Here is a 21,089-nt window from a genome sequence, read left to right on the forward strand (position 1 = left end):
TAGCAATTGCTGACCACCTTGATTGAATAACTAACTATGTTATATACTCAGTAACCCACTTTTGTTTGTTTTGCCTCCTCTGTTGCAAAGACGCCCTGTCCACACAGGTAAACTAACAGAGAGCCCATCTATCTCGGCGGTATGATTTTGTCAGTGGTAAAAAGGGCCGGGCCTGGCTTTCATTCAGCAATGAGCAGGCACAATCAGCGCTCTAATTCAGTGGAGGAAGGAGAAATCTCATGGAAAAGGTGGTTAGTAGTGTTGGTTGGGTTCCAGACACTTATTCTGCATCTGAATTAGCCTTCGACCAGGGCTTTGAGAGGTTTCTAAAGGACTTTCAGAGGTTTCTAAAAGACTTTCAGGTGTCCTCCGCCCATGTATGCAACTAGGGTCATTCAGTTGTAACGATAGTTCTGTTTTACTTGCCTCTTTTTTAATCACTATCGTGGACACTATGTATTTTATTTTATTTTATTTTTTTTACAAATAGTTTATTGTCAAATTAGTTTCCACTGTATTTTATTTTTTTTTACAAAAAGTTTATTGTCAAATTAGTTTCCACATAACACTCAGTGCTCATCCCCACAAGTGTCCTCCTCCATGCCCATCCCTCCTCCCCCCCACATCCATCAGTCTTCAGTTTTTGTCAGCATTCAAGAGTCTCTCATGGTTTGCCTCTCTCCCTTTCCCGCACCATTTCCCCCCTTCTTCTGACCCACAGTCCTCCGTCAAGTTCCTCCTAATCCTCCTATACGTGCAAACATACGATATTTGTCCTCCTCTGCCTGACTTATTTCCCTCAGCATAACACCCTCAAGGTCCATCCATGTTGCTACACATGGCCAGATTTCATTGTTTCTCATTGCCATGTAGTATTCCATGGTATAGATAAACCACATCTTCTTGATCCATTTGTCTGTTGATGGGCACTGAGGCTCTTTCCATGTTTTAGCTATTGTGGAGAGTGCTGCTATGAACATTGGGGTACATGTGCTCTTATGCATCAGCATTTCTGTATCCCTTGGGTAAATTCCTAGCAGTGCTATTGCTGGGTCATAGGGGAGTTCTATTGTTAGTTTCCTGAGGAACCTCCACACTGTTTTCCAGAGGGGCTGTACCAGTTTACATTCCCACCAACAGTGTAGGAGGGTGCCCGTTTCTCCACATCCTCGCCAGCATCTAGAGTTCTCTGATTTGCTCATTTTAGCCACTCTGACTGGCGTGAGGTGGTATCTCAGTGTGGTTTTGATTTGTATTTCCCTGATGAGGAGGGATGCTGAGCATCGTTTCATGTGTCTGTTGGCCATCTGGATGTCCTCTTTGGAGAAGTGTCTGTTCATGTCTTCTGCCCATTTCTTCACTGGGTTGTTTGTTTTTCGGGCGTGTAGTTTGGTGAGTTCCTTATAGATTCTGGATATTAACCCTTTATCTGATATGTCATTTGCAACTATCTTTTCCCATTCCGTTGGTTGCCTATTAATTTTCTGGGTTGTTTCCTTGGCTGTGCAGAAGCTTTTAATCTTGATGAGGTCCCAACAGTTTATTTTTGCTCTTGATTCCCTTGCTTTTGGGGATGTGTCAAGTAAGAAGTTGCTGCGGTGGAGGTCAAGGAGGTTGTTTCCTGCTTTCTCCTCTAGGGTGTTGATAGTTTCCTGTCTCACGTTCAGGTCCTTTATCCATTTTGAGTTGATTTTTGTGCATGGTGTGAGAAAATGATCTAGTTTCATTCTTCTGCATGTTGCTGTCCAGTTCTCCCAACACCATCTGTTAAAAAGGCTGTCTTTTTTCCATTGGATATTCTTTCCTGCTTTGTCAAAGATCAGTTGGCTGTATACTTTTGGGTCCACTTCTGAGTTCTCAATTCTGTTCCATTGGTCTATGTGTCTGTTTTTGTGCCAATACCATACTGTCTTGAGGATGACAGCTTTGTAGTAGAGGCTGAAGTCTGGGATGGTGATACCTCCCGTTTTGGTTTTATTTTTCAGTATTACTTTGGCTATTCGGGGTCTTTTGTGGTTCCATACAAATTTTTGGATAGTTTGTTCTAGTTTTGAGAAGTATGCTGGTGCAATTTTGATTGGAATTGCATTGAATGTGTAGAGTGCTTTAGGTAGTAATGACATCTTAACTATATTTATTCTTCCTATCCATGAGCATGGAATGTTTTTCCATTTCTTTGTGTCTTCTTCAATTTCCTTCATAAGTTTTCTATAGTTTTCATCATACAGATCTCTTGTATCCTTGGTTAGGTTTATTCCGAGGTATTTTATGGTTTTTTGTGCAATTGTGAATGGGATCAGTTTCTTGATTTCTCTTTCTGTTGCTTCATTATTGGTGTATAAAAATGCAACCGATTTCTGTACGTTGATTTTGTACCCTGCAACTTGGCTGAATTCTTGGATCAGTTCTAGTAGGCTTCTGGTGGAGTCTGTCGGGTTTTCTATGTAGAGTATCATGTCATCTGCGAAGAGTGAAAGTTTGACTTCCTCTTTGCCAATTCTGATGCCTTTGATTTCCTTTTGTTGTCTGATGGCTGATGCTAGGACTTCCAGCACTATGTTAAACAACAGTGGTGAGAGTGGACATCCCTGTCGTGTTCCTGATCTCAGGGGGAAAGCTCTCAGTTTTTCCCCGTTGAGGATGATGTTAGCTGAAGGCTTCTCATAGATGGCTTTGATGATGTTTAAGTAGGTTCCTTCTATCCCAACTTTCTCGAGAGTCTTTATTAAGAAGGGATGCTGTATTTTGTCAAATGCTTTTTCTGCATCTATTGACAGGATCATATGGTTTTTATCTTTTCTTTTATTGATATGATGGATCACATTGATTGATTTGCGAATGTTGAACCAGCCCTGTAACCCAGGAATGAATCCCACTTGATCTTGGTGGATGATTCTTTTGATATGCTGCTGGATTCGATTTGCAAGGATCTTGTTGAGAATTTTTGCATCCGTATTCATCAAGGATATTGGCCTATAGTTCTCTTTTTTTGTTGGATCTCTGTCTGGCTTGGGAATCAGAGTGATGCTGGCTTCATAAAATGAGTCCGGGAGTTTTCCTTCGACTTCTATTTTTTGGAATAGCTTGAGAAGAATTGGGATTAATTCTGTTTTAAATGTCTGGTAGAATTCCCCAGGGAAACCATCAGGTCCAGGGCTCTTATTTGTTGGGAGATTTTTGATCACTGATTCGATTTCTTCACTCGTTATGGGTCTGTTCAGGTTTTCTATTTCTTCCCGTGTGAATTTTGGTAGTGAGTGTGTGTTTAGGAATTTGTCCATTTCTTCTAAGTTGTCCAATTTGTTGGCATATAATTTTTCATAGTATTCCCTGATAATTGCTTGTATTTCTGAGGGGTTGGTTGTAATAAGTCCATTTTCATTCATAATTTTGTCTATTTGGGTGCTCTCTCTTTTCTTTTTGATAAGCCTGGCTAGAGGTTTGTCAATTTTGTTTACTTTTTCAAAAAACCAACTCTTGGTTTCATTGATCTGTTCAATTGTTTCTTTGGTCTCTATGTTGTTTATTTCTGCTCTAATTTTTACTATTTCTCTTCTTCTACTGGGTTTAGGGCGTTCTTGTTGCTCTGCCTCTAGCTCCTTTAGGTGAGCTGTTAGATTTTGGACTTGTGCTTTTTCTAATCTCTTGAAATAGGCCTGGAGAGCAATGTACTTTCCTCTTAGGACTGCCTTGGCCGCATCCCATAGATTTTGAATTGTTGTGTTTTCATTTTCATTTGTTTCCATATATTTTTTAATTTCCTCTCTAATTGCCTGATTGGCCCATTCATTCTTTAGAAGGGTGTTCTTTAACCTCCATGTTTTTGGCGGTTTTCCAGACTTCTTCCTGTAATTGATTTCAAGTTTCAAAGCATTGTGATCTGACAGTGTGCATGGTATGATCTCTATTCTTTTATATTTATTGAGGGCTGCTTTATGTCCCAGTATGTGATCTATCTTGGAGAATGTGCCATGCGCACTTGAGAAGAAAGTAAATTCCCTGGCCTCAGGATGTAAAGTTCTAAATATATCCGTCAGATCCATCTGGTCCAATGTGTCTTTCAAGTCCATTATTTCTTTAGTGATTTTCTGTCTGGTTGACCTATCCATTGCTGTAAGCGGAGTATTAAAGTCCCCTGCTATTAGCACATTCTTATCTATAAGCTTGTTTCTGTTTGTGATTAATTGTTTTAGATATTTAGGTGCTCCCATATTCGGTGCGTAGACATTTATGATTGTTAGTTCTTCCTGATGGATGGACCCTGTAATTATTATGTAGTGCCCTTCTTCATCTCTTGTGATTGTCTTTAATTTAAAGTCCAGTTTGTCTGATATAAGTATCGCTACTCCGGCTTTCTTTTGATTTCCTGTAGCATGATATATATTTCTCCATCCCCTTACTTTTAATCTGAAGGTATCTTCCCGTCTAAAATGAGTTTCTTGTAGACAGCATATTGATGGATTTTGTTTTTTAATCCATTCTGCTACCCTATGTCTTTTGATTGGAGCATTCAGCCCATTTACATTCAGTGTTATTATTGAAATATGTGGGTTTAGAGTCTTTGTATCTTTTGTAGGGTTCATGTTTGTGGTGGTGTCTCTGGTATCTTTGTTCCTTGCAACCTTTCCTTCAGAGCATCCCCCTCAGGATTTCTTGTAGGGCTGGCTTCGTGGTGACAAATTCTTTCAATTTCTGTTTATTTGGAAAGGTTTTTATCTCTCCTTCTATTTTGAATGACAGGCTTGCTGGATAGAGGATTCTTGGCTGCATATTTTTACTGTTCATCACATTGAAGATTTCCTGCCATTCCTTTCTAGCCTGCCAAGTTTCAGTAGATAGGTCTGTCACCACTCTGATAGGTTTCCCTTTGTATGTTAGGGCCCTTTTCTCCCTAGCTGCTTTCAAAATTCTCTCTTTGTCCTTGTATTTGGCCATTTTCACTATGATATGTCGTGCAGAAGATCGATTCAGGTTACGTCTGAGGGGAGTCCTCTGAGCCTCTTGTACTTCCACATTTACTTCCTTCCCCAGGTCGGGGAAGTTCTCTGCTATAATTTGTTCCAGGACTCCTTCAGCACCTTTCCCTCTCTCTTCCTCTTCTGGGATTCCTATGATACGGATATTGTTGCGTTTGACCGTATCGCTGAGCTCTCGAATTCTTCTTTCCTGTTCCTGGATCAGTTTGTCTCTTTTTTGTCAGCTTCTTGTTTTTCTATAATGGTGTCTTCTAAATCACTTATTCTCCTTTCTGCCTCTTCAATCCGTGCGTTGGAGGCCTCTAATTTATTATGTATCTCATTTATCGCATTTTTTAATTCTTCATGTCTGTTTTTATTTTCCATTCTGTCTGTAACCATACTTTCTTTGATGTCCTGTATGTTTTTTTGAAGCTCAGCTATTAATTTTACCATTATTATTCTAAAATCTTGTTCAGTGATGCTGCTGATATCTGTTTTGAGCAGTTCATTAGCTGTTATTTCTTCTTGGAGTTTCTTCGGAGGAGAGCTCTTTCGTTTCATCATTTTTGTTAGCTTTCCAGCTCTTGTTGGTTTTAAAGACCTGTTATGCTCTCTGTATCTATGAGCGCTGCTGTATCCAAGAAGACTCTTTGATTGTCCAGGGCCTATCCTTTCAGAGAGTGTTTTTTGAATGGTATCTCTTGGTCTCTTGTTGGGACCTTGGTTATTTTATTTTCCTATTCGTAGTGATATTTGGGACTCTCCACCTTGTGTACTATGGCTTATTTCTTGAGGTAGCCCTAGAAAAAAAACCAGACAGGCAAACACACAGGGAGCAGCAGCACACAAACGCACAGGTTAATTCAACTAACATGCAAAGCAAGTGGGAAAACAAAAAAGTTAATAGAAAAGGTGGAGGAGGGAGGGCGAATAATAGGAAGTATAAAATACATAAAATGGTCAAAAAGGAGAAAAGAAAGGAAAAAAGAAGAAAACTGAGGGACAAAGAACGGTTTAAAGCATATAACCGGATTTCCCAGGTACATTTAAATAGCCGTGTGTATGCAGTGCTGGTTGAAGAGCAGAGAGGGAGAGAGAGAGAAGACAGAGCGGGGATGAGGCAAGATTGGAAATAAAATGAACAGGCAGAAGGGATAAGAAGCTTTTTTCAAGGAGGTAAAAGGTAAAATATGGTTGGATAAGTGAGAGAAGGACGCTGGTGTTATCCAGAGAAACTATATAGTCTAATCACTCCTGAGAGAAAGAGATGAAAATGTCGGTAGGTGTAGAATTTACATCTACAGAATGGACTCGTTGTGATTGTTTAAGCAAGCCAGCAACCAGAGTTAATCAGGTCAGTGTTCTGGGGAAAAAAGAAAGAAAAGAGAAAAGAAAAAAAAAGGGAGGAAGGCAGCTCTCAAGCAGGGATGGGAGTGGCGGGATCCCATGCCTCAGGCGGGAGTTCTGCCTCGGCGGTTGTGGGGAGGAGAGTGACGGTGCTCCAGTCCCTTCTTGAACCAAGCGCTGCACCTCGCTTTTTTGGGCGTATAAACTCCCCGTACCGGGGGTGCAGCCAAAGTTGGTTGCGCTCTTCAACCCAGGCCAGTCCCAATCTCCAAATCCCAGTCCGCGTGCCCCGCTGAAATTGCTTTATACACGTTTCCCAGGCAGTCCCCTCGGGGCAATTCCAGGCCTCCTGCCTGTCTCTGGGGATGGAGTCAGAATTGCTGCTTCCTTCTCTGGGTCGGGCTGGCGAGAATGGGCGGGGGCTTGCCTGCCAGGCTTACCAAGCCCGCTGGAGTGAGGAAAAACCAAGTCCCTCTATGGCTCGTCACCCGAAACACGAACTCACAGGCAAATTTCCCAGTTTTTAGCTCTTTGCCTTCCCTCTAGATTTTCAGCCAGCCAGGAGCGCGGACGCCCGGTGTCCGCGCGGCTCTTTCAGGGGCTCCAGCCGCCCGGGAGCTACAATGGTGGCAGGCGCGCTGCCACTCTGAAGTCCAGCCACCAGCAGCCAGCACAAAGAAGCAGTCTGTGCACTCAGCCCCCACTGGGACCAGTTGGCGCGAGGGGACCTGGAGTGCAGGTATTTGGCAAGTACGGTCTTTCTATGCCCCGAGTGGAGGTTTTCACCCCGAGCGGAGGTTTTTCTGTTTCGGATTCTCTCTTTTTCCCCTTAATCCCCACAGAAGGAGACTGCCTCCGACCCTGGAGTCTCCGATACCCGCCCGATTTTATCTTCCCCAGTTCGCACTCACGTTAGAAGGCTTTCTCAGTGGATTCTGCGTCCTTTTTCTCCCAATCTCTCAGGTTTTGTAAGGTTTCCAGTGGCTTCAGATCTTTTCTGTGTGATGTATGGGCGCGAGTGCAAGTACAGAGCTCCTTACTTCTCCGCCATCTTGCCCACCGACACTACGTATTATTGGCTGGTAGATGTTGCTCCTGACTGTCCAGAAAGCAAGACAGGTCTGGGAGGTCCTGGGACCTTTTCTTTGTAAGTCTGGATACATCTTTTGTGCTCTTTGGATCTGAGATTTCCCACATTTGAAATTAAGTGGTTGACTTAAAATTATAAAATGGCAGCCTTTCAGAGCTTACAGGGGTCCTTATGTGTCAGTGTAGATGAGGGGATTGAGGCCCCTGATACAGTGGCTGGACCAGGTCTAGGGCCAGTCTTCTGAGCACCTGCCACTTCTTGTCCCACAGAATTTGCATGAGTGAGTGGGTTTCTGTTAGAAGATGAAGTAGCAAGACAGAGCAGGGGCAGCAGAGGCTTTGGGCTCCTATAGCCCTGGCACCATTACTGAATTTTCTTTGTGAACGTGTTCGAGTTTCTTTATCTCTCGCAGGTTGTTTCTCACCTGTAGATGGGGAATAATCCTTATATCGTGGGTGGTCGTGAAAAAATGAATGATTTTTTTTGACGTGTACAACATTTACAAACCCACAGAGCCAAGCGGTCGCTTCATCAGGAGGCTGCCCTCCACCTTCAGGGTGGCCCCAGGTGCCTAGCTCCTGGCCAGGGAGGAACTCAGGCACTCCAATCCACACCTTATGACCCAGGATGGTGTCTCTTCAGTCTGACCCTTGGTGATTGGTTGGGGAGCAGCGGTGAGGGCGGCATTGACATTTTCTCTCTCCTCTTTTGCCGGCAGCCAGCTAACACACCTGAGAGGCTTCCAACTTCCAGTGTCACAACGGGCACTGTATCCCCCAGCAGTGGGCGTGTGATGACATGGATTGCCAGGACGTTCTGATGAGGACCCAGTGAAGTGCAGTAAATGTATTCCCTTGTTGTTTCCCCAGTGTCTGCTGTTCAGGAAAAGAGGCAACAGATGGGCCAGGGACCGCTGTGCCCACTCTGACAACCAAAGAAGCCTTCCAGGTTCTGTATGGTGTTGTGCAGGATGTGTAGGGGTGTGTGGTATGGTCTTCATTGTCAGGGAAGCCATTTTGCTTCATTGCTTTTCCATCACAACCTTGAAGGAAAGAAATGGAAACCAGTGAACCTACCCAGAGTGCTAACTACATAACTACAGTCACTAAAGACAGAAATGACAGTGTTCTGCCAGGACTCAGCCCACAGTTTCTCTGTAAATAGAGTGTTTGATGGCTAAGAGTTCTCTATTATGGTCCTCTGGTAAAATGGCTTACCATCCCTGAAGGTAGCATACACATAATTGATTTAGAAAAGAATTCTGAGGTTGTCAGTTACCTTCACAAAATAGCTAGCACACAAACACAATATAAAACATCCACTTTTCAACCAAATATTTTTAAGGTCCTCTTTCCTTATCCTTTCTCTTTAATGTCTGTCAGAAACAAATCCCCGTGTCTCTCCTTTGCTTGCAACTTTCTGCTCACAGAAGACTTCAACACTCCTTGGCCCCCATGTGTGTGTTTTTCACACCAAGCAATTCTTCCATACCAGCTGGTGTCCGTCAGTTGACTCATTCCTTACACTGTCTTCCTTGGGATCAAGTGAGATTTCACAGGGGAAGAGTGTGGTCCCCAGCACTGCCCCTGACTTCAGAGGTCAGTCACAAGCCTCAAACTGTCACCTGAACTTCTGTCTGACAGGCTGTAAATCCACGTTCACACGTCCACTTCCTTGGTTTCACTGATTTGCTAGAATGGCTCACAGAATTCAGGGAAGCGCATTTTTCCAGTTTATTTGAAAAAGATAGAATGAACGTCTTGATGGAAGGCATGTGTAGGGCAAGGTATTGGAAACGGATGTGGAGCTTTGGTGCCCTGTCCGAACCTGTCACTCCTCTAGCCTCTCTGTGCTCAGCAACCTGGTAGCTCTCTGAACCTGATACTTTCGGGATGTTGATGGAGGCTTTGTGGCATAGACCTATGTCTCTATCCCTTGGCCCTTCCTGGAGGATGGGGGATGGTGTTCAAAGTTACAAGCCTCTAATCATGGCATGGTTTTTCTGGTGACTAGCCCTCATCCTAAAGCTATACTGAGTCCATCCAGAGTTGCTCCATTAGAACAAAGAACACTCCTATCACCTAGAAAATTATAAGGGTTTAAGAGCTCTGTGCCACTAATTAGGGTCAGAGACCAATATACATATATATTATATATCTTGTTATTTTGCACTGTACATTCCAGATATTCATGGGATGGTCATTGTCTACACATCACATACTCTGTTCCTCTCATATCTCAATATTAAACAGAGGTGTTTGCTACTATCTGTATTTTTCTCCAGTTAGGGTTTTCATGGCAGATGCATATTCCCTTTGGATTTCTCAGACATAGTTTACTTAGTTGCTTCCTGGTTGGGCATGACTGTGCTTTTAATTTTACACGATCCTCCATAGTGAAATTATACCTTTCTTTGGAAATGAAGGTTTCATTCTTCTTGAAGGTACTTCTCAGGGTATGTTTTCTTGGTATGGAATTGTGGGGTCAAAAGTTCTGATGTATTTTCATGATTCTCATTAAGTGTTGCCATATTGCATTTCTGAGTGATTATGCCCAAAGCATCTTTATCAGGAACAGAGTGTAAGTTTCCCCAAGTCTCCCTTGACCTTACATTTTATCTCTTCTGTTGTTTCCACTAATGCAATGAATGGGAGTTTGTCTTGTGTAATTTTAATTTTATACTTAAAAAAAAGACTTTAATATAGGAGTGTGCCCGTTTCTCCACATTAAAGCCTTTTTTAAAAGTATAAAATTAAAATTACACAAAACAAACTCCCATTCATTGCATTAGTGAAAACAACTGAAGAGATAAAATGTAAGGTCAAGGGAGACTTGGGGAAACTTACACTCTGTTCCTGATAGAGATGGAAAACGGTGTAGAGGTTCCTCAAAAAATTAACAATACAACTCCCCTATGACCCAGAAATAACACTGCTAGGAATTTACCCAAGGGATACAGGAGTGTTGATGTGTAGGAACACATGTACCCCAATGTTCATAGCAGCACTCTCAACAGTAGCCAAAACATGGAAAGAGCCTAAGTGTCCATCAAAGGACGAATGGATCAAGAAGATGTGGTTTATCTATATGATGGAATACTACATGGCAATGAGAAAAGATGAAATATGGCCATGTGTGGCAACATGGATGGAACTTGAGGGTGTTATGCTGAACGAAATGAGTCAGGCAGAGAAGGACAAATACCATATGTTTGCATGTATAGGAGGATTAGGAGGAACTTAACGGAGGACCGTGGTGGAGAAGAAGGAGGGAAATAGTGAGGGAGAGGGAGAGAGGCAAACCATGAGAGACTCTTGCATACTGAGAACAAACTGAGGGCTGATGGGTGTGGGGGGGAGGGCAGTTGTGGGGATGAGCACTGGGTGTTATATGGAAACCAACTTGACAATAAAGTATTTGTAAAAAAAAAAAAAAGGCTTTAATAGTTAGTGACATTAAATATTTCCCTGACTCACGGTACTCACTCACTGTTTCTGTCTTTGATGTCCTTAGAATAACTTCCTAGGCAGAATGACTTTTAAGGGGATTAAAACACATTTTTCTTGCCTCACACACAACCCTCCCAGAGCTGTTCTTCTCAGAGCTGGGTTTGCAGTGGCCAGTGACTCATGTGCTAGAAGTTACGTTTAAGCCTAACGTCCAGCGGCACCCCTGTTTTCAGGAGAAAGGGTTACCTCATAACTCATACCTCATACCTCATACCTCATACCTCATAACTAATTCCAGTTAGTTAACATGCAATGTGGTCTTGTCTTCAGGAACAGAACCCAGCGATTCATCTCTTACATGTGACACCCAGTGCTCATCCCAACAAGTGCCCTCCTCAATGCCCATCCCCCTTTTAGCCCATCTCCCTGCCCACCTCCCCTCCAGCAACCCTCAGTTTGTTCTCTGGATTTAAGAATCTCTTATGGTTTGCCTTCCTCTCTGTTTCTTATTTTTCCTTATCTTCCCCTGTGTTCATCTGTCATGTTTCTTAAGTTCTACATATGAGTGAACAGATTCCACAACTTAATAGAGTCATTGTCCCTGTCAGGGTATCATCAGTAGTTAGGTCATTCTTTTTGTAAAGTGTCAGAAAGTCGGGTATTATTTGTAAGATAAAGAAGCCTGGATCAGAGAAGCAGGAGTTGGCATCCAGGAAGATGGGCTTCTCTTTGTGGAAATAGATCTTCTTTGCCGCCCACCGAATCTTGGTAGGGTTGTGCAGGCTGCACACTGGTGTAGGACCAGTGAATAACGGTGTGGCCCATCTCCCCAGAAAATCACACGGATTCCCCAAACTACTCCTGCTAATTCCAGTTCCAGTGTGAGAATGGCCACTGCATCCCCAACAGGTGGAAGTGTGACAGGGAGAATGACTCTGAGAACTGGTCTGATGAGGACTGTGGAGGAAAGTGTCTTGGGGCAGTGCCCTGACCAGGAATAGCCAGCACACCACCACCTTTCTGTATTTGGGGTGGGGGTGGGTAATAACTCTCCGAATTCTTTTCTATCCCCTCACTCTTTGAAATCCAGCGTGGCTGGCTTCTCCTGCTTCTGGGTATTTTGTAGGCCACAGAAAGCGCTCTGCAGCCAGGCCACTGCAGGTGTGGTCTGCAGACCAGCAGCGTCTCCATCTGCTTGGGGTTTATAAGAGGTGCAGTGTCTGACCCCACCCCAGGCTTCCTTTCTGAGTCAGCATCTGCATTTTATTTATTTATTTATTTATTTATTTATTTATTTATTTAAATAGTTTATTGTCAAGTTGGTTTCCATATAAAACCAGGTACTCATCCCCACAAGTGCCCTCCTACATGCCCATCACCGCCCTTTCCCTCCCCCCCCCCCCCTCTGCCCTCAGTTTGTTCTCAGCATTCAAGAGAGACTCAGCATTCAAGAGTCTCTCATGGTTTGCCTCCCTCCTTCTCCCCCACTATTTTTCCCCTTTCTTCTCCCCCAAGGTCCTCTGTTAAGTTCCTCCTAATCCTCCTATACATGCAAACATATGGTAGCTGTCCTTCTCTGCCTGACTTATTTTGCTCAGCATAACACCATCAAGATCCATCCATGTTGCTACACATAGCCAGATTTCATTCTTTCTCATTGCCATGTAGTATTCCATGGTATAGATAAACCACATCTTCTTGATCCATTCGTCCTTTGATGGACACTTAGGCTCTTTCCATGTTTTGGCTATTGCTGAGAGTGCTGTTATGAACATTGGGGTACATGTGTTTCTATGCATCAGCACTCCTGTATCCCTTGGGTAAATTCCTAGCAGTGCTATTGCTGGGTCATAGGGGAGTTCTATTGTTAATTTTTGGAGGCACCTCCACACTGTTTTCCAGAACGGCTGCACCAGTTTACATTCCCACCAACAGTGTAGGAGGGTGTCCATTTCTCCACATCTTCGCCAGCATCTAGAGTCCTCCGATTTGCTCATTTTAGCCACTCTGACTGGCATGAGGTGGTATCTCAGTGTGGTTTTGATTTGTATTTTCCTGATGAGGAGGGAAGCTGACGCACTGGATCAAACCACACCCATCCCAGCATCTGCATTTTAACAAGACCTCCAGATGACATGTGTGCCTCACCACCTCTGAGAGGCCTGGTGTACAACACATGCCTGATACCCTCCTCTCTGGTACTCTCAAATTCGAAAAAGATCTCGGGAGGTGCTGTAGTTGAGCGTTCACCAGAACAGTGTTTAGCCTCAGTGTGATGAGTTCTCTCAGCCTCCCTGTGAGGCCTGAGTCCCCTTCCCTCCATCTGCCTGCAAAAGCACTGAGTCTCTATTGAGCAAGAGCAAACTAATTAGAATATTAGCCCAGAGCAAACACAATAGGAGCTATGAATCTGCCCCAAAAAGGGAAATAGATTGCATCCTGTTCTGATGCCTCATTATAAATGATATTTAGGTCAGCTGCTCTTCAGAACTATCCCTGACGCTGGCCCCTCCCTAGGCCAGTGCAGAGAAAACTGAGACAGCCATACTAAGTGTGGGGCACATTGTGTTCTGAGACCACAGCTTCCTGTGACCCTCTGAGGTTCCTTGCTTGTGTTTTGCTGAGATTCACCCATTCTTCCCTCCCTGACTCCCGGGGCCCCCCACGTGTCTGCCCAGTTACTTCCGCTGAATCAGCGGGGCGTTCCGGATGGAAGCTGGATGTGCGACGTTATTGGGACTGTGCAGACGCCTCCGACGAGGAAGGCTGTCTTTCGCTAGGTGAGTGTAGGCCCCGCCCTCTCCCTGAGCACCTGTTTCTGCGGGGCAGACCCTGAGAGGGACGTCCTGGGCGCAGCGTCTCCTACTTTCCGGACCCTGTGCTTGGTGGCAGGCTGCTGCTCACCTCCAGAGCAGGGCGACCAGTGTAACTCTACCTGGAGTGTCTGTCTCCTCTCCTATAACAGCCTTTAGATTTTCCTGCGCAGAGGCCACCTCCCTTGCTCCCCATCCTGGTTGCGGGTGGGCCACCTTTGGGTCCTTTTCCATAGGAAATCACAACGGGAATTATAGGGGAAGTGTGTGTGTGTGTGTGTGTGTGTGTGTGTTACACTCCCAGAGGGGAGAGTCCGATTTTCCTGCCTGCGAGCTGGAGGCTCACCTCCTAAAGGAGGGTAAGCACTGCCATCTAGTGGCCGAACACAGAGAGGCACCTAAAGGTGTGGACAGTACCCATATTGCTGGAGGCAGGGTGGGGGGTAAACCCTGAGACCCCTGTCTAGTACATGCCCTTAACTGCAGGCGTGACAGAGGTGAGGGTGATGTGTTCTTCCCTCAACATGATGCTGTATCAAACTCGGTTTATGATGAGAGAAGAGACGGTTGTTGGCTGAAAGAGACCTTGATATGTCCTCAGTTCTTATCAAAGTATGGAAAGAAGACCACCTGTAAGGGACATCACTTGGGACATTTGTTTTAAAAAATACAGTATTAGATATTAGCCCTTTATCTGATATGTCATTTGCAATGAGAAAGAATGAAAGCTGGCCATGTTTAGCAACATGGATGGACCTTGAGGGTGTTATGCTGAGGGAAATAAGTCAGGCAGAGAAGGACAGCTACCATATGTTTGCACGTATAGGAGGATTAGGAGGAACTTAACGGAAGACCGCGGGGGAGAAGAAGGGGGGAAATAGTGGGCAACGGGGAGAGAGGCAAACCATGAGAGACTCTTGAATGCTGAGAACAAACCGAGGACTGATGGGTGTGGGGGTGGAGGAGGGAGATGGGCGTGGAGGAGGGCACTTGTGGGGATGAGTACTGGCTGTTACATGGAAACCAACTTGACAGTAAACTATTTGTAAAAAAAAATACAGAATTAGGATTTCTCTATGGAGCTCAGGAGCTCCCCAGGTAACCTTAGGGTCACTAAAGTTTGATATTCCTGCTTGGAACAAGTACACTGTTATTTTCGGTCTCAGGCTGAGCACCGTGGGGCTTTCACCGAGGACTGTGGTTGATATAATTAATCTCTTTTCCAGTCTCACGTTTGCCACTGTCCTTTTGATCCCTCACTACGATCTGTCATGTGCTGCTTCCAGGTCATTTCACGTGTGGCCGTCTTTCCTCTCCAAGTGACTCTGCGACCCTTGTGTTTTGAGATCGTGCTGTGTACCCCTTGGAATCCCCACAGACAAATGTGTCCTAAAAACGTTTCTCAAAACAAGCTGTAAAAAAAAAAATTCTTTTTTAAAAATCTCTGTCCTTGTCCCCCAAGACCCAGCCATCTGGTTAGTGTCTCGATTCTCCTTCTCTCAAAATTGTCTTTTGGTTATTGAAATTTGGATCAGGGTATTATCCGACTCTAGAAATTTCTGCTGAGTTCAGTGAGGAGATTCCCATTTGGATTTTCCATTCAGCTTCTGTGATTCTTTTTGTAGGTAAGTCATAGGTGCAGATTTAATTCAGGTTCTCTCAGGCTCTCAGATCTGGTTTCTTCATTGCGAGTCTCCTAACAGGTGTCTGGGTCTTGTATCTCTCCCCTTGTCAGTTTACTTTCAGAGAGGCCGCACAGTGATGCGTGATCTTGTCCTCCCAGCTTGGAACCTTCTGGCGGCCCCCTCATTGTCCAGGCAATAGTGCTGTGATGTGCGTTGACCTCACTTTCTAGCCTCATTTTTTACAGCTTTTCCTCATGCACACTGTTTTCACAGAGTGATTCTGGGGACAGGAGAGGCCCTTTGAAAGTCCAGTTAAAACCATGGAATAAACACAATATCTCAAAGTTAGTCATTGGTTTTTGTTGTTGTGTTGATTAGCTCAGGTTACGTGTGACGTTGGCTGATGCTTTTTTCCTCTCCATCACCGCTGAGGGTAACTCTCCCCAAGGTCCCCATTATTAGTGATTTCTGATATTTTGCTTGGAATAGTCCAGATCTCCCACTCCGGGCCCAGGGTCCTCCAGGCCCACTGCGTCCCTTCCTCCTGGTTCAGATCCACTGCTTCCTGGGTCTCGCATTTTGCTTTTCTCAGTTTTCTCCCTTGTGTTGTTGGAGCACACCCTCTGGTAGCTTTGCCAGGTGCGTAGGGTGGCACAGCGGCCAAGGACAGAGAGAGGATTGCCTTCAATGTGTATGTCTCCTGGGCTTGCTGCTTGGATTTGTGCCTGTTGCTCTTGATGCCTGGGCCACAGGTGTCTTGTGGGACATGGTTTCTCCATCCTAAAGACTTGTTTTACTTCTTTCATGTTGGGGCTCCTATTTTCTATATCCCAGATTTCTCCTCTCTCCTCCCTTTTCCAGTTTAATCCCACATTTTGGTAGAGCACATTTTCCAGAAGGTTCTCGAGAACGGGGGATGTATCACTGAGGTCTTGCTTATCTGAAAGTGTTTTTCTTCTGTCTTCAGATGTGGTGGACAGTTGTTGGTCTAGGTTTGGAATTTTAGGTTGTCGGTAATTCTCCTTAAGAATTTGGGAGGCAGTGTTCCATTGCCGTTGAGCCACTCTTGGGAAATCCAAAGCCATTTTGATTTTGAGCTGATTTATGTCACTTTTTAAAAAAATATTAATGTTGATTTATTTTTGAGAGACAGAGCATGAGCATGTAGGGGGGGTGGGGAGAGAGAGAATCCAAAGCAGGCTCTGGGCTCTGAGCTGTCAGTACAGAGTCTGACCCGGGGCTCGAACCCATGAGCTACGGATGATGGCCTAGGCCGAAGTCATACGCTCAACCGACTGAGCCACCCAGGAGCCCTGTATATATATTTTTAACATTCTGGAAGCTTGTAGGATATTCCCTTTGGCTCCAGTGTTTTGAGATTTCACAATGATGTGCATTGACGCAGGTCCCTTTCCATCCAGTGTGGTGGATGGACACTGATAGGCTCTTTAATTCTGGAAGTTGATGTATTTGCGTTCGGGGAGTTTTCCTTGAAATATTCCATTAATGGTATTTTCTTTTCTGTTTTCTCTTTCTTCTGGGATCTCGTGTCATTTATGCATTGGATCTACTAACATGGTCCTCTTTTCTATTTTTTTAAATTTCTTTCTCTCTCTCTCTCTCTCTCTCTCTCTCTCTCTCTCTCCTATTTTGTGGAAAATTCACTCTCTTGTTCAGCTCTCCTACTGAGTTTTCCATTTCAGTTACCATGATTTTAATTTTAAAAGATTTAAAATTTCTAGTACTATTCCTTTTTCATGACATCTTGCCCGTTTTCATGCAGACACCTGTATTCTTTCATTCTGAGCATATTAAGGATATTTATTTTTTGAAGTTTTCTTCTTATGAAACTTCTGTTTCCAAACTATCCTTAAAATTCGTATGGAACCACAAAAGATCCCGAATAGCCAAAGTAATACTGAAGAAGAAAACCAAAACGGGAGGCATCACCATCTCAGACTTTAGGCTCTTCTACAAAGCTGTGATCATCAAGACAGTACGGTATTGGCACAAAAACAGACATATAGATCAATGGAATAGAATTGAGAACTCAGAATTGGACCCAGAAGTATACAACCAACTACTCTTTGACAAAGCAGGAAAGAGTATCCAATGGAAAAAAGACAGCCTCTTTAACAGATGGTGCTGGGAGAACTGGACAGCAACATGCAGAAGAATGAAACTAGATCATTTTCTCACACCATGCACAAAAATAAACTCAAAATGGATAAAGGACCTGAATATGAGACAGGAAAGTATCAACACCTTAGAGGAGAAGGCAGGAAACAACCTCCTTGACCTCCACCGCAGCAACTTCTTACTTGACACATCCCCAAAAGCAAGGGAATCAAGAGCAAAAATAAATGATTGGGACCTCATCAAGATTAAAAGCTTCTGCACGGCAAAGGAAACAACCCACAAAACTAATAGGCAACCAACGGAATGGGAAAAGATAGTTGCAAATGACCTATCAGATAAAGGGTTAATATCCAAAATCTGTAAGGAACTCACCAAACTCCACGCCCGAAAAACAAACAACCCAGTGAAGAAATGGGCAGAAGATATGAACAGACACTTCTCCAAAGAGGACATCCAGATGGCCAACAGACACATGAGACGATGCTCAGCATCCGTCCTCATCAGGGAAATACAAATCAAAACCACACTGAGATACCACCTCACGCCAGTCAGAGTGGCTAAAATGAGCAAATCAGAGAACTCTAGATGCTGGCGAAGATGTGGAGAAATGGACACCCTCCTACACTGTTGGTGGGAATGTAAACTGGTGCAACCCCTCTGGAAAACAGTATGGAGGTTCCTCAAAAAATTAAAAATAGAACTCCCCTATGACTCATCAGTAGCACTGCTAGGAATTTACCCAAGGGATATAGGGTTGCTGATGCATAGGAGCACATGTACCCCAATGTTCATAACAGCACTCTCAACAATAGCCAAAACATGGAAAGAGCCTAAGTGTCCATCAAAGGACGAATGGATCAAGAAGATGTGGTTTATCTATACGACGGAATGCTACATGGCAATGAGGAAGAATGACATCTGGCCATGTGTAGCAACATGGATGGACCTTGAAGGTGTTATGCTGAGCAAAATAAGTCAGGCAGAGCAGGACAGCTACCATATGTTTGCACGTATAGGAGGATTAGGAGGAATTTCATGGAGGACCATGGGGGAGAAGAAGGGGAAAAATAGTTGGGGAGAAGGAGGGAGGCAAACCATGAGAGGCTCTTGAATGCCTAGAACAAACTGCAGGCAGATGATGTGGGGGGGAGGGAATGGGCGGTGATGGGCATGTAGGAGGGCACTTGTGGGGATAAGTACCTGGTTTTATATGGAAACCAACTTGACAATAAACTATTTTTAAAAACTCCAAATCCCTGTTTCCTCCAAATTTTCTTTTTCCTGGGGAGGAAGGAAGGGGATCTATATTGATTTCAGTCTTTCATGTCAGAGGTTTACACCAGATAATCCTGAGTTGTTTGCTTGTTTTAAGGCTGTGGATGAAAACACCGCTAGGAGACTCCCGGCACACAGGTAGACTCATAGCTTTGAGTTTCATGGTTCGGCTGTTTGTTTCTTGATCCGGGTTCCTTAAGGATTTGTCCCTGAGTCTGGTCAATTTCCCTAGAGAAGATTTTTACATTAATCTACTGCCTAGAGAATAAAGGTGTCACTGGCAGGGTTTATGAAGAAGGGGACCAGGGTCTTCGCATTCAGCAAGCTGTGGGTGTAACCCCTTTTCTTCAGTACAATATTCTTGCCCTTAGCTGGGCCTGTCTAACTAGCCCTTTTTACCCTTCACATTATAATGCTCCGGTCTTCCGTGAGACTGACGTATGGGATGATAGGTTAATGATGGGGCTAGTGGGAGCATGGGACATAGGGAATCTTCAGCCTCTTCCCTTATCATCTTTCTCCCTCTTCTCTCCCAGTTCAGAGATAAGACTTTCCAACATTTTGAAGATTTTGTGATGTTGATCTTCCAGGTAATTTGCTTCCTCCTCTAACAGTTCAGGGTGGCATTCAGCCTCCTCTGGTCTGTTGAGTCACTTACCACTATCTGTCGACACCCAGCTTCCAAAATTAGATGTCCACATCTGGTCCATCCGCCTTCCTTATTCAGAGCTCACCTTTGTCTCCAGGCCCCCATCATCATTTCTAAAGCACAGTCCTTTCCTTAATTTCCTACTACATCAAATTGGTTGCTCTTGCCGACTGGGTCCCTGAGTACTGAAAAGTGAATTAAAAAAAAACAAACCCTCTTCTTCCAGCAAATGTCGCTGCTGCCTCTACTCCCACTTAGCACGGGCACTGTGACCAGTTTGAATTCGAGTGCCGCGAACCAAAGAAGTGTATCCTCAACTGGAGGCTCTGTGATGGCCACCAGGATTGCCAGGACGGCCAGGACGAGGCCAACTGCCGTGAGTAGTCTCAGAGGGATTTGGTGCTGGGGAGGATTTCTGCAGAGCAGGAGACCCCGTTACTCGTGCGTCCTTTCTCATGATAACCTCGCGATTTGGGTATTGTCTCCCTTTTAGAAATGGCAAAATTAGCTTCAGAAAAGATCCCCCTGTCAGTACCAGGTGTTTATTTAAGTTTCTTCATTATTTGCGTATTTATGTATTTATTTAATTTTTTAAATGTTTATTTATTTTTGAGAGAGGGAGGACAGAGTGCAAGTGGGGGAGGAGCAGAGAGAGAGGAAGACACAGAATCCAAAGCTGGCTCTGCACTCTGAGCTGTCAGCACAGAGCCCGATGCAGGGCTCAAACCTGTGAACCGTGAGATCATGACCTGAGCTGAAGTCGGATGCTTAACATACTGAGCCACCCAGGCACCCCATTTATTTATTTATTTTTGGACAAAGCTGACCTTTTCATCATGCCACATTCGAAGCTCCTATAGGATGGAATATTCTGAAACAACAGAGGGATGCTAAATAGGGAATAGTGTAAAAATCAGATAGACCTCTGGGACAGTAAAAGAACAAGGCAGATTAATCCCACACTCCCCACAGATGATAGCATGCCGGGAGCCGAACCAGCCTCTCTGGATGGCAATCACGGCAAGGAAGTGACAATATTTGCAGCTGCTCCCATGAGAAATGAAAACTGGTATCTCCTTCTGCTACTATTGGCTCACGTTGGATATAAGCCTACTGGTATTGACCAGGCCTCACAATATTCCATATTAGACCCATATTCTGAATACGGATACCTCATAAGGAAAAACATATTCCTGCCTTTACAAAAGAGATTTTAGATGAAAGCTCTATGGGCGATTGTCAAAAGGCTCTTCCTATGGGCTTTGCAGATCCAAGACTTAGGGGGTTAAGAACACAAGAGTTACAATTGAGCCTAGCCCCGAGACAAAGAGCCCATTTTGGGGTTAAGAGCACTGCTAGGAATTTACCCAAGGGATACAGAAATGCTGAGGCATAGGAGCACATGTACCCCAATGTTCATAGCAGCACTCTCCACAATAGCTAAAACATGGAAAGAGCCTAAGTGTACATCAACAGATGAATGGATCAAGAAGATGTGGTTTATCTATACCATGGAATACTACATGGCAATGAGAAACAATGAAATCTGGCCATGTGTAGCAACATGGATGGACCTTGAGGGTGTTATGCTGAGCGAAATAAGTCAGGCAGAGAAGGACAAATATCATATGTGTGCACGTATAGGAGGACTAGGAGGAACTTAACAGAGGACCAACCGGGAGAAGAAGGGGGGAAATGGTGGGGGAAAGGGAGAGAGGCAAACCATGAGAGACTCTTGAATGCT

General features: G+C 44.2%; 1 pseudogene; it reads left to right on the forward strand.

Annotated features, from left to right (window-relative positions):
- LOC120226036 overlaps positions 1-21,089 on the forward strand; it is a 70,181-nt pseudogene that overhangs the window by 18,759 nt on the left and 30,333 nt on the right.

Source organism: Hyaena hyaena, unplaced genomic scaffold, assembly GCF_003009895.1.
Source record: "Hyaena hyaena isolate Hyena2069 unplaced genomic scaffold, ASM300989v1 scaffold_1565, whole genome shotgun sequence".
In the NCBI taxonomy this organism is placed as follows: Eukaryota; Metazoa; Chordata; class Mammalia; order Carnivora; family Hyaenidae; genus Hyaena; species Hyaena hyaena.